The sequence below is a fragment of the Alexandromys fortis genome, unplaced genomic scaffold (assembly GCF_014885135.2).
Source record: "Alexandromys fortis isolate MF-2015 unplaced genomic scaffold, M_Fortis_MF-2015_v1.1 scaffold_235, whole genome shotgun sequence".
Taxonomy (NCBI): domain Eukaryota; kingdom Metazoa; phylum Chordata; class Mammalia; order Rodentia; family Cricetidae; genus Alexandromys; species Alexandromys fortis.
This window is the reverse complement of record NW_026068114.1, coordinates 779,941-794,413: the sequence shown is the minus strand read 5'-3', so window position 1 is coordinate 794,413 and position 14,473 is coordinate 779,941. Positions and strand designations below refer to the sequence as shown.

Sequence of the window (14,473 nt, the reverse complement as noted above, 5' to 3'; positions counted from 1 at the left end):
CGATGGCCTCCGAGTCTGCATGTGTGCACATGTGTGTGGCCACTGCTGGCTTTCCAAAGGGCTCACCCCTCTTACTGCCATTTTGCTAGGGCACAGGAGACAGCTGCGTGGGATCTTACGCTCCCTCTTTTTCTCCCTGCCCCCAACTCAGCCTGGGCTTTTTCCTGTCTCTTAACTCTACCAGTGCAGCAGCAACTAGCTGAGCTGCAGGCGTGTGAGTGAGCGAGTGTGACTGTGTGTGTGAGTGTGTGTGTGCATGAGTGTGTGTGTGTGTGTGCATGAGTGTGTGTGTGTATGTGTGTCTGCATACGCAGCTAGGCCAAGCCTGCGAGCCTGCCTGGCACTGGAGAGTTTTAGTTTGCATTCAGAAGAAAGGAGGAGGGGAGACAAGAGGGAAGGAGGAAAAGGTGGAGGGGGAGGAGTGGGGGGGGTGCAGAGAAGGGAGGGAGAATGTCTTGTTTGTGGCTTGTCAGCAATTGCTTGAGACAAGCTTCCATGTGTGAAAGCTACTTGGCATGAATGCCTGGGCCGTACCAAGTGTCACCGCAGCAAGAGGGGGAGACAGAAGAAAAACAGATCAGACCAGAGCAGACAATAGGCCCCTAAAGTGTTCCCCCTAAGTTGCTTTGATGTTGTCCTGGTGTCTTGATACCAGGAGGCCAGGGATTGCTGGAAAAGGGTCTTTTTTGTCTTCATTCACTTCCCTCCAGTTTCTGCAATGATTCTCCAGAATCTCTGCTCATGAAAAAGGTAAGCACTCTAAGGATTCCTTCTTCTGTGGCAAGCTTGCTCGCCAGTGCCTGGAAGTGGGGGTCTCATTCCTGCGCTGCTCAGAAGGAGCGCTTGGGTCCTGCGACTGGAGCTTGCAGCTGTGCCCCTGAAGTCTTCGCTAGCCACTTAGGGCTGGGGATGGCCCCTCTTTCCAGGGAACCCCAGTAACACGATCTGTGCCTCTGGGTTGGGGGGGCGGGGGAGAAGGGGTGGAAGGAGAGGGGTGGGAGGAGGATGGGAGGGTGGAGGGTGGGAGGGAGAAAAGAGAGGGAGAGAAGCCTGGAAGAGAGGAAGAAAAGGGCAAAGCTCTATTTCAGAGAAGCCCCAGCCCTGAGCCCAAAGAGGCCTTGCAAGCTCAGCGCTGTGCATTCGCAGGCTGAGCGAGGCAGGCTGGAGCTCGGCTGAGTGACTGCAGAGATTGCATGGCGCTTTGTGTGTGCGAGTATGCCTGTGGGTCTGGGTGTGTGTGTGGACCTCCCACACACTGCCCTGGCGTGCCTCATAGTGAAGGGGAGGTACCCCAGTTCTTATCACCCAGCCCAGACGCGGAGGAAGAGAGCGGCATGGCCGGCCCGAAGGGTGAGCGAGAGGACCGCCCCGAGACATCCACAAACTTTTCCAGTTTCCGGGAATTCTCTGCTTGGAGACACTATAAAGGGTTGTTGGGTGCCTTGGGCCTCAGTTTACCCTATCTGCAAAAGCGGGAGAGCTGGTTGGGGAGGCTGCATGCCTCCCCGGGGTGAAGCCAAACAGAGCAGCCCACTCCATGTAACTGTGTGGTGAAATCTTCAGGCTGGTAATGCTGTGGAATCACAAAGTGGAAGTGTGACCATTATTCCTGATTATCAGCGTCATGATGATAAAACCGTCATTAAAGACACCCTGAGACAAACAGACCCGCGAGCACAGATCAAGTGTCTGACCGTTTCTAATGGAACAAAAACCCCCTTTCCACCTGTTGGCTTCTGTCCTTTCTCTTATGTCTTTTCCTTAGATTTATTGGCCGATTTGTACAGAAAATAGGGTGAAAGGGATTGGGCTTCCCCTCTCCTCCTCCGTCGTACATATATGTATTTTTAAAAAGGTCAATTTGAGATTCTCAGAGAGAAGACGTGTCTCCTGTTAAAGCCTTTTATTCAAGACCTTGTGTTTTCTGGCGCTGGTGGGGTGTGCGTGCTCATTTGTAAACTACCTTGGAGGTTAAAGATTTTTTATTGTGGCTTTTAGAGATTAAATGAGATTTATTTACAATTGTCATTTATCAGAGAGTAAATATCAGTGTGGAGGGGTAGGAATGTGACAGCCGTTTATTCTCTGGCGGTTTGGTGGCTAAACCCTTTTGCTTTTTAAAGTGGCGTCTCAGAGCTGGGAGGAGAGGAGACTGAAATCGGTACCTAATATCCATCTTTCACATGTTTGTCTGGGAGAAAAAAAATGTCTGCTTGTGTTTTTCAGTTGTGGGTTTCTTCTGCCTTTACACGGTGATTGCGTCGAGGTTCTCTGCTGTGGCCCTCTTGAAATTCTCTGAAGGGGCTCGGGGGTGGCTTACCTGTTTTTAGGAGGTTTTGTGACTCTGCCTTACTGTTTGTCAGAGACAAAAAAAATTCTGTAGCGTCTGGGTGTCTGTGGTTCTTTCCAACCTAACTCAAATGTTTCTCAGATGGTCTGTGATAGCCCGAGACGGAAGCAAAGAGCCACCCCTGGCTAAGAGTATTTCTGTTCTTCCCATAGAGGCCTGGAAACCTAGCTGCTGGGTGTGGGAGAGGAAGAGAGAAAGGCATTAGGGGCCTCCATCTGACACGAAGGTCCCAGAACTTCTTTATTCTATTTTAACGTTTTGCATCTTAAGACTTAATTGTCATCTGCAGAGAAGGCTGGCGAGCTGGCTATGATTGGGCCTCTGGCAAGCTTCTGGGTCCAGACATCTTTTTAAAACGTTAGCCTTTCTGGACAGGAAGAAGAGGGATTATTTGCCATGTTTTAGACGAGGGTGCTTGGTGAAGCTGACCAAACCATAGGGTCCTGAGTCCCACGAAGGTCGAAGTGCCTGCCACCCACTCCATCTCCACACTCAGTCTTGCACACTTATGAGCAGGCGCGGTTTCCAGTGCCGCTTAGTGCGCTGGGCTCACCCTGTGCCAGGCTCATAGCACAAGAGGACACAAACCCAGGAGATATCAATTACACCACTGGTTTGCACTGGGCTCCTTACTGAGGATGGAGGAAAAGCAAGGTGCCCATCCTTAGGCAATGTCCACAGAAACCATAGAGTCACACAGACAACAAGTAGGATTACAGTTCAGCATAAGACTGCATAAGCTACGTGTCTCAACTCTATACCCAAATACAAACTGGCATTTTGTCCGGTGGCTGAAGTCCCCTGTGTCCCAGTCTCACAGAGCCCAAGGATTCCGATGGCTGAAGGAAATGCCCTGCCCCCCGCGCCCACACCCTGTACACCCAGTATAGCAGAAATACACTTAACATCTGCTAACCCTTACACACGCACTATTAAATGACTTCACACTTGTTGTGAGCCGGCCCATACAACAGTCATTATCGGGGTAACTCACACTGTCTGTAGCCTCTTTGTGCTTTGGGTGTTGGAGGACTGGAGCTAGTGAGGCTCTTGTCTCCCCTTTACTTCCTCCATGGTTCCTGGGCTGCTACAAAAGACCTAGCTGCAGGCAACTCCACCATTATTACTGTCGCTTTGGAATTCCTAAGACAACATTGCAATTAAATGGTCTTTTTCCACCCCTCCCGGCAGAGCCAGCTATTGAACTATTAAGGCAAAATGTTATCAAAAACCAGTTCAGCCAATCCCATTTCGGGCCGGGTATTAAACTCTTACTGATTTGGTGATAAAAAAAGTAGCGCCCCCTACTTCCTCTTTCCGTCCGCCTTGGGGAGAACACACACCGTGATTCCAGTCACTCTCAAGGAGGAACATAGCGCGCCCACTATCGTCTTCTCTCGCGTCTCTTCCTCTAGTACTCCGGGTGGTGTTGTCTTTACGGCTGCCAATCTTCTACTTCTTCTCCTTCTTTTTAAAGATTAATTTAACGGTTTAACAAGAAGACAGACATGCCCACACATACATAAATCACCGGCTTGCTGCCCACGCTCCAGGAACCCCCACGCGCTGTGTGGTTAAGTCACACCGTGGGCAAAACTAGAGTCGTTTCTATTCACCCAGCCTTGTCACTCAGTGACTGTGCTAAGCCCACATCGTAGCAACCACCCAAGTCAGGAACTTGTCATGTCTGCATTTGGAACCTGTGGCTTAGGTCTCCTCTCCTCGGCAGGATGCTCTCGATTCGATGTCTTTGATTATTTGCCATTTCCGGACATACTCCCCACCCCCTAGATGTGTCACTCATTGGGATGGTACCTGTGGGGGAGGCAGCTTGAGTTGGCATTGGATAGAGTCACCCCAAGAGGGCAGAGAACTGAAGGATGGCTAAAACAGGATCTAGGTGGAAGAGAGATTTAACAGGGAAGCCAGGAAACAGGGATCCAGGCCACCCTTAAGTCCAGGAGAATGGAAGTGAAGGCTGTTGGGACATTTTTAAAGGTCCTGTGTTTAGATACTTGTATAAGTGCCTCTATTCCCCCTGCAGGCAAGCCAACAGTGGGCGCAGCGCATTCCCTAAACTCATCAGTCACAAATGTTGTTTTTGTTTGTTTTATAGAATGAAATTTGTGGTTTTTCTCCCCACAAGAGACATACGATGTAAAGTGGATGCTTCCTTCATTTCTTTTCTGCTTTGGCATCCTGATGCACTCTAAGACCGCCGCTGAGTCCTGGTCCTTAGCAGCCCTCTGAGTTAAGTACTATTGTTAACCTCGGGCTATATTTAAGACTCTGCGACCCATCTAAAGACCTACAAGGCAACCCCGGGGTGAGATGGCTAACCAATTACATGTCTCTGTGAGGCCAGTGGTTCTCAACCGCGGGTCCTGACCCCTCTGGGGATACCAATGACCCTTCACAGGGATCGCCATATAGACATTTACATTATGATTCATAACAGTGAGAAAATTACAGCTATGAAGTAGCGATGAAAATAATCGTGGTTGGGGGGTCACACTAGGAAGTGAATCAAAGGGTCGCAACACGGGAAGTTTGAGAACCACTGTGTTAGGCCATCTCTTCAGGGGATGAGACGTAGAGGACTGAGGGCCACACCAATCAGATCAAATGCTCTGTGGTGACAGGACAGAAATAACCTGAATTTGGGCATCCCACCCCCTGACTTTTTTTTCTTTGAACAAAACAGAATTCTAGGGATTTTTAAAAAACAGTTTTAGAACACCGATTAGAGAAAGGGATTCCCAGTTCTGACTTAATAGTGACATGTTTTCTATAAGGGACGCTATATCAGCTTTTGGCTGGGTTTTGATGGAATCCCCATTCCATCACCCTGGGTACCGGTTGGAGTGAAGGATTTGGGATAAGTCATCCTCAAGGTTCCCTTCAGCTTTGCTGGTCGGATGTTTTTCTAGTTCTGTGAAGAGGCTAACGTGCTACACACGAATCTGTAGAATAAATCCGTACATAGCCACATACACACGAACGGTATTGACATTCTGAAGTGAAAGCACGTTAGGAAAGAGCGGGATTTTAATTTATGGCATGCAAGAGAATTTGCCAGTCAGCATGCAGGCACATGTGCAGGAGACTAAAGGGCCATTTTCAAAAGAATAAGCTGTTTTGAGTGCACGTCTTCCTGTATCATAAGTACGAATCTAAAATGGACGGGCACTGGGCACATCTCTCCACTGTGTTCACGCTTTCTCGTGGCGGCCGTGCTGCTCCTGTTGGTATTGTGGTCACGTGTTGTTTTGAGGGTGCAAAGGACCCATGAAAGCAACTGTAGTGCTGATGATACCTGACATGCATTCCACCCTCTGCTGTTGGGCAGCCCTATTGACTGTCTTTATCATAATGCAACTCACGAAAGGTCTTGGGGACGTCCTGCTGCTAAGATTCTGCCTGTATGGACCATCTACCTGGCTTAGGGGCTGGGTCACCAACTGAATGGTGACTGGGATCCAGACAGAAAGGCCAGAGAATAAATGACACTTTCATTCGTCACGTCACCTCCATGAGTCATTCCCAGCACCGTTCGTCTACAGTGAATAAACCTTTGAAAGATATAATTGAAAATTTTTACACGATAGCTCTTAGTGCAATTTTTAGAACCTCAGAATAAATTCTTCTGCCGTGTTTTAAGAACATCATCTTGCTTGTAGCAGGGGAGCCTGTTTCAAGCCTATGTTGGCAGTTAGGAAATCAGCGACTCTTTTAATTGGCCTTAATTTTTTCTTAATCTGAAAAAAATAGTGTATAAGCTATAATTGCTTTCGAACTCAGAAAGGGGGTTTGGAAGACCATGTATAATTATGTTTTACTTACTCTTCTATTCTGAATTGTTTAAAATTCGTAACATTGGGTCTCTTGTTTATTTCATAACCATCCTACAGCATACACAATAACAGAGATGTATTAGTGGCTTCAGAGGTAAGGAAGCTGGAATGGATTTATCAGCAAGCGATTTAGTCGGTGTGACTGCCCTCATAGACGTGTGTAGAACGTTTAGCTGTTGATAGTTGCTATCAAGGTAACAAGCAAACAGCACTGTGTCTCACTCTTGCTTACCCTGTTTCTGGTGATTCAAGTAGTCACCAAGTGGTTTTCTTACTTGATGATTAAAAATACCTTGAAGCTGGGTGCCGGAGAGATGGCTCAGTCAGCGGTTAAGGGCAATGGCTGCTGAACCTGGAGGACCCAGGTTCAGTTCCTAGTTCAATTTCCAGTACCCGCATAGACAGCTCATAGCTGTCTGTAACTGCAGGTCCAGGGACCCAACACCCTTACCCAGACACATATACAGGCAAAACACTTTATTTTTATGTAAAATTTTAAAAAATTTAAAAAAATACCTTGGCCTCTAAAGCTTTGGAAAGTTTTTATAATTACACACACACACACACACACACACACATACACACACACTATAGTGACTTTTATCCTGAAAAAATAAATATATAGAATCCAAACTGCCATTAATGGCATTTGGAAGAAGCCATGTCATCACCGGTTAAGAAGGAATGCTATGCCCCCTGATGTTGCTATTGTGCTGCTAGGTTAGCTTGACTTTGTAGGAGGTGTTGGCTTCTGCAGTTAGGAGAGAGGTGTTACTGGGGACCTGTGGACACAGTACAAGCTTAGTGAATGGCCGAGAGCTTGCTTGTTCTCACAATGGCTGTTTGGTGCTTTATGTCTACAAGTACATGATGTACTTAAGTGTCTAAAGCAGCATAGTCTAAAGAGTCGGGACTTGAACTCACATGTCGGGGCCCAGGATTCCTCTGCCTAGACCGCCTTCTGCTTTATCTTTTCCAAACTAGCTCCTGATGCATCATCAGAACTTGTCCTGGCCTTTCTTCTAGGATGGAAACTTTCTAGACCCAACCTACTGCATCCCATCTGTACTATCTATGGTGGGCAGGTACTTAGGCAGCCCTGAGCTGGATTCGTCCACCTACTCCTTTAGTCTGTTGTAGCCTTGAGGGTTGGGGTGAGATTTTAGTCTCTGTACCTTAATACCCAGGGCAGGGTGAGAGAGAACAGGCAGCAAATCAATGTTGTTGAATGAAGAAACAATTTGCGTTAGAAGGAACTTTTTATGGCACTGAGGAGATGGATCAGTGGGTAAAGGGCTTCTTAAGGAAGCTTGAGGAGCTAAGGACCCAAGTTCAGATCCCCAGTGCCCATGTGAAAAGCCAGACATTGTGACTTGTGTCTGTACCCTAGCATTGGCCTGGGGTGTGGGTGGGAGGGCTGGGGTGTGTGGTGATCCCAGCAAACTTCACATTCCATTTCAGGTTCTGTCTGAGACCCTGCCTCAAAAACTAGGTAGGGAGTAATAACAGAAGAGACTTGACATCCACCTCTGCCCTCTACATGCATATACATGGGTGAGTGCACCCTCACACACAGGTGCGCACATGCACACACGCACACACACACACACACGAGAAAGGAAAAGAAAATAGCTTATTATTGACTTACTAACTTAGTATGGTGTTGCATGCCTTTAATCCCAGTCCTGGAGAGGCAGAGCAGGTGGCTCTGTGGGTTCAAGGCTAGCTAGGACTGCACAGTGAGCGCAAAAAAATAAATAAATAAATAAATAAATAAATAAATAAATAAGGAAGAAGAAAGAAAGAAAAGAACAAATAAAAAATGATGGAAAAGATATGAGACCATACAACCCTGTATATATCACATTAAAGGGGGAACTGTTTCATATGGTATTCATTCTTTTGCAAAATTGCTCATTCATCCTAAAGTATTGGGAATATCCCCCCCCCCATCCCTCTTTGTCTTATGCCAGGCTGTTTCTCTAATTTCTCATTCTTGAGCCTTATAATTCCTCCTAAGAGTTTACACTTTAGGTCAAAGAATCACTGACGTTCAGGGTGGCGGTTACCTTGGCTTGCCTAACTCTTTGTAGGATTATTTCTTGATATTTAGGTAGTAGCTAAAGAACAGATGTTTCCCTAGAAAGCCTGGACAATCAGCAAAAAGTAAGGTGAATACCTGCCTTCCAGACATCTGGACCATGCGGAATAAGAAGGAATTATACGCTTTAATTTTCTAAACATGGATGCAGGACCCTCAGGGCAAGGGCTTTTAGTTGCAAAGGACTGACTCACTCGCGTTGCCAGGAGCATTCATGGTGAGGACTCACAGGCAAATGGGGGCTTCTCCAGCATGTGCCAGCTCCAAGGACAGACACCTGCCATTCTCGGTGTCCTTGTTGCTTTTCTGTCTCCTTTGGCTCCCTGTGGTGTTAACTTTGCGCTCTATTTACAGGGGCATCTTTTGATTTCGTAGCTTTTTGCTGACACTGTTGCTTGTTAGATTTGCCTACCTGTGTCCAGCTTCTGCTTGCACGCTCCGCGGTTTCTTGGTTCATAGTCTTTCTGCTATACAGCTCCCAATGACTGCCTTAATCTCTCCGAGTTCTTTTTACCTAGTGCACATTCCTGAGAGTCCAGTTAGTCCCTTTCATCTTTTCCTTGGCACACTTATAACCCTTGGTCACTCTGTGGCTGTAATTGTTCAAGAGTTTGACATTCTCCCACAGTGTCTAGAGGAGAGGGAGCAAAGCTGGCTCTATTTGATGTAACCAGGGGCCTTTAGGAGAAGCTATGGAAGGGCTCCCTTCCTTCCTGGGTATCTGGCAATAGTGTATCTGACATAGCTAATGTAAGTCCATTAGGAGAGTCCAAGTTAAGAATAACCAGGTTATTAAAAATTAAAATGTTTCATCAGTGATAATTAGTATAACTGTGATAAGAAGGTCATGGACGAATAGCAAATTCATAACCAAGAGAGAAGCTGGGAGACAGAAGGGAGTTAGAGGTAGTTCTTAGATGAACGATATCCTGTTGTACGCTTGTTAAACAGCAAAAGTAGGTGAGGTCAGCATGAACACATGTTGACATGGCTCCCAGAGGCTAGTCTACACAGAAAGCGTAACCCTGGAATTGAAGACCAGGGAGACAAAGAGGAATATTAAACTCCCCAGGGAGCTTGAACTTGGACTTTCTTCCTATGTGTTTTCCCCCACGCCTCCCTAGTCCTTCCCATGATCCTTCTCAATCTGAGGTTCTGAACAACCTGAACTCACTGATCATGTGACCTTGGACTGTTTATTCTCTCCAACTCACTTCATTCCCCTGTCAAATGGGGACAGTAATAATTATCTCAGTACCTTGTAATATGAATTAAATCAGGTGGCCCCATGTATTTAAAGTGAGTAATAGATCACCTGGCATTAATAGGTCCTCATGTGATTGTCGCAATTACTCTAACACACAGAAAGGAAGGGGATGCTGATGAGATAATACGCCGAGGAAAATTTCACTTGTTACATCATTGATTCCTTAGAGCAATCCCGAGGGACTTGCTCTCCTCTTTCATGGAAGATAAAACAATAACAAGGTTGCTAGGAATATAGCCCGGTGATAGAGCATTTGTCCAGCATATACAGAGCCCTAAGTTCGACCTCCAGCATCCCATTCCCACCTTGAAAAACATAACATCCACAAAAACCCCAAGAGTGAAAGATTATACAATTGAATATTTTTCAGGTGCCAAACGGACTAATCTCAACCTTTCGTTCAGCACTGCTGTTAATACCTCCATCCCACAGTGGAGGATGCTGAGGTCCTGGTCAACAGCCACAGCTTCGGTGTTTGTCCACTTCAACCCAGGCAGTCTGACTTCAGAAGTTTCCAGAGTTATATCTAACTTAGTCAAGGTTCGGGTCTTGTTAGGGGTGCTCATTCAGCTCACCCCCAGAGATGTAGGCTAACGGAATGCGGACACAACCTGAATGTACACCTGAGTCTGAGTGCGGTGATGTGAAGAGTCAGCTTTTGGAATGGGTACAGACTACCTTAAGAAACAATTTGAATGTGTCACAATAAGGTCTCTGAGATCTGAAGAAATGATTTAACAAGCGTGTGAGGGATAACCATTGTCTCAAACAATTAAAAAAAATGAGTGTGACATTGTGAGGAATTAAAGATGAGTGGGGCTTGAGTCCCCCACCCTTTAGGTACTTTCATCCTGGTGCAGGGAGACGGATAATCACACAACTAATTATAAACCATACAGCAATGGATCAAAGAACTGCAGCAGTCAAGGGAGAGGAAGATTAATTTGGCAGTGATGAACATGGTAGAGGAACTGGGGAAGGCTTCATGCAGGAGATGACATTTGCAACTGTCCTTTAGGGACAATTGTGGAAGTACCAGAAGCCTTCTATAATTTCCTTTTTCTTCACACTAGTGACTTTCTAAAGATAGCATCAAATAGCTAACTTTATACCGCAATATAGTGAGCACGTAATACGCATGTAGTGTTTTCAAAGATTAGGTTCTTTGAGGGAAAATAGAGAAATATCCACCCCTGATAATCATGTGACGTAGCGGTATTCCCCCAGCCTGCACTTAGGCAGATACCTTTCATGGAGTCAGAAATGGACTCTTCAGGTCTGTGCCTTCAAGTTTGGGGTCCCAAGCTGTGCTGCAGCTGCCCAGGGCCCAAACGGTGTGTCAGCCTGTGGAGTCACGGCACTAAGGAAGTCCTGGAGGACTCTGGCAAATCATTTATCTTCCTCCTCCTCCTTCTCCTTCTTCCTCTTCTTGTTCTAAAGTTTATTTGTGAGTGTTGTGCTCTCATGAATGTCTGTGTGCCCTGTGTCTGCCTGGTTCCCTTGGAGGTCAGAAGAGTGTGCTGGATTCTCTGAAACTGGAGATAAGAATGGTTGTGACCTGCTATGTGGGCGCTGGGAAACGGGGTTCTTCTTCAAGAACGAGCGTTCTCAACCACCGAGTCATCGCTCTGTTTGCCTGTTCTTTGGTTAGAGATTTTAGTCTGAAGTTAGAAACTCAATTTTTGTTACATTTCACCCCAGGTTTTCTGGATTTTCCTCTCCCTGAACTTTAGTTGATAAACGTTATGCTCTTTCTTTCTTCCAAAGACCCAACTCAAATGCCATCTTCCTCAATTCCTAGAGGTAGCGGAGCTGTGGTACCAGCGCACCCATGACTTTGGAGTGGCCATAACAGCTTTGTGTTGTTACCACTACGGATCGCTCCTGGGCAACACAGAAGGGCCGCTGTGCCGCTGGTTAGTTTTTTATCAACTTGACACAGCTCCAGGAAGAAGGGATTTCACCTGAGGAAATGCCCCCATTGGATGGTCTGTAGACAAGTCAGTGGGCCATTTTCTTGATTAATGATTGACACAGGAAGATGTTATGGGCAGTGCCATTCCTGGCAGGTGGTCCGTGGGTTGTATAAGAAAGCAAACGGTTCAAGTCATGGGGAGCAAGCCATTAAGCAGTGCTCCTCCATGGCTTCTGATTCAGTTCCTGCCTCCAGGTTCCTGCCCTGACTGCCTTCAGTGATGGACTATGACCTGGGATGTGGATGATAAATAAACCCTCTCTTCCCAAGTTGCTTTTGGGTCGTGGTGTTTATTGCAGAAATAGAAAACACAGAAGGGTTTTAGGTTCTGTCCCCCTGTGCATCCATCCCACAGACATGACAGAGTAGCCCTGACTAGCAAGTGGTATTCAGAATTGCTTATTGAGCTCAACCAAATTAATTTTTTTTTTTTTTTTGTGCCTTAGTGGGCTTGGCTTTGGGCACTGTAACCTGGATGCCTGGACGTCAATTCTCTTTTGGGTGAGGGAGTATCTTAAACCAGGCATGGTAGCCCATGCCTATATTATCAATACTCAGAGGCTAAGGCAGGGGAGTTGCCATGAATTTGAAGCCAACCTGGGCTACATAACAAGTACCAGGCCATTCTGGGCTACAGAGTGAGACCCCAGTTACAAACAAACAAAAACAAACAGACAAAAAATGTCAATGATTTCAGGATGAAAGGGATTGCACGCTGTACCCATTCATTGTAATTACTAATAAGCACCAACAAAAACAGTGTGAAGTGACCAGATTGCTTCCTTTGCTCGCCTTTGCAGGCAGAGTGCACAGGCTTCATAAACTAACCGGCCCCTTCCATCTTTAATATCTATGATTCTTTGAAATTTTATGCAGACAAGTGCGAGCTGATGTACACTGGGCGAAACAATTGAAGGCGCTCATACTCGCTGATGGGCTCGGAATTACTCCGCTTGTAAAGTGCGCAGGAAAAAGGATCTCAGATTCATTGTGGCTAGCTCAATGGAGACATCTGCTCGCTGCGAGCCGCAGTCAGAAGGATGAATGAGATGTAATAGGCCGCATTAACTTTGAGAAGGGAATAAAGAAGAATGCGGAAAATAATATAGTGCACGTAATTTGGCATTGACGATTTCTGTAATTACAATAAAACATTTTAATGATATACATTGATGTTATGACTTCACCTTAAAATCAGAATTCAGCACCGGGGCCTTTCATTTCAGAGACAACACAGCAGAATTACAAAGGATCCAGAGGAAAACAACAGACAAGTCTCAAAGACGTGCAAGGGATTTGCCTGTAATGAGAGACTGAAAAGACAAGGACATTTTAATTTGGGTAAAGGGGGGGGGTGGATGACATTGTATAAATTTATTTAAAATTAATGAAAGTTTCAGAAAATGGCTAGAGCTAGCTTCTGATTATCTTTGGTAATGGAGGTCAGAGATAGGCAGGATAATTGAAATCCCCGATTATCTCCAACCTTCATTTTAGCCATTAGCAGTAGCATCCCGCCCCAGCACAGTCTTAACAAATGGGCAAATGTAAGGCCCAACAGCCCAGGGATTGTGAAGTGGACAGCCATGGGAAAGGCAGCCTAGGGTAGCCGGCTACCTGTGCCATATACCAGCAGGAGGCCTGAATTCCAGTCCCCGCTCTCCATCCTTCACCTACACAACCTTGAGTGATGTGCTTGACTTCTGTCCCCACGCCTAAGCCTGTTGGAAGAACTACATGAGCTGGTTGGAAATGCTGGTGAGCTGCACCCCTGTGTTGAGGATGGCTGTGCCAGCTTCCCGTTCAACATGCCAGCCTCAGGAGCTGGCATGGTCCTAGCGCCTAGGTCTCATCCCACATAGTCCCTTCACTCAGTGTCCTCCTGCTTCTTGGGAGGAGGTTTCAGAAGATGAATGAAGAATGCCCTTCATCTTCAGAAGCATCCTCCACATCCTATCCCCTGGCTTCCAGGGAACCTGGAAAAGCTTTCACATACGTTTTCCGTTCATTTTAAGGTCATCTCACATAATCTTCCCAACAACCCGGCAAGGCAGCGACCACCATTCTCCCCATCTTTCAAATACAGACACCGAGGCCTTGGTGACTTGCTTTAGAACGGAGAGCAGCCACAGAGTAAAGAGGACACCTATGCCGCTGGCCTGTGGGGTGACTTACAGAGTTTAGAAAATGGAGTTAGGTGGCTCTGGCTCCCCCGCTGAGAAATTTTATAGTTTCCTTGAAGCTCTCGTTCTGTTCCTCAGCACCCAGTCAGGACTCACTCTCCCCTCAAGCCCTGAGCCTTCTCTTCCCTATAAGCCCAGCGTATCTGCCTAGGCACCCCTGGTTGTAGTCCTGAACATATCATGTTGCTAAGTGTGGAAGCCCCTAAGCCCAATTCAAATAATAGTCAATGATTAAGTTACACAAGCTTGTTAAACCCAGAGTCATACAAGACAATGGAACCATTCCTGAAGCCTTTATTTTAACTTAAAACATCCCTTGGGGTCTTGATGTTGGCCAATGCTTTGTCTTTAGGGAGAACCCTGGTCCTTAACCCTTGTGTAAGTCACAGAGTTGACATTTACGCAATGGTTTTTTTCCCCCTCTTGTCTTCAAAGTGGAGTGGTATCTGAAAGCCGTTTGAGAAGCCATCGAGTTTTTCCAGATGTGGTGATGTTTCACAGCTGGCCTTCCCACACTGCTGACAGCACACCATTGACTTTTAGTTGTGTGTGTTTGCATGTGTGTGTGATATGTTGGGAGGCGGTGTGCACACGAGTACAGGTATCCCAGAAGGTTAGAGGCATCAGATCCCCTGGAGCTGGAGTTTCAAGAGGCTCTGAATCATTAACTTAGGAACTGAACTCTGCTTCTCTATAGAACAGTATTCTCTCTTTCTCTCTCTCCCCCCCTCTTTTTTTTTTTT

General features: G+C 46.4%; 1 protein-coding gene across 2 annotated transcripts in view; it reads left to right on the top strand.

The window, feature by feature from the left end:
- Positions 1 to 488: 488 nt before the first annotated feature.
- Positions 489 to 14,473, top strand: part of Bcl9 (BCL9 transcription coactivator) — an 86,912-nt gene continuing 72,927 nt past the window's right edge. For both annotated transcript variants that reach the window (XM_050124793.1, XM_050124792.1), the window contains exon 1: positions 489 to 750. The gene's annotated coding sequence lies outside the window, so the exon portion shown is untranslated. The remainder of the gene's footprint in view (positions 751 to 14,473) is intronic.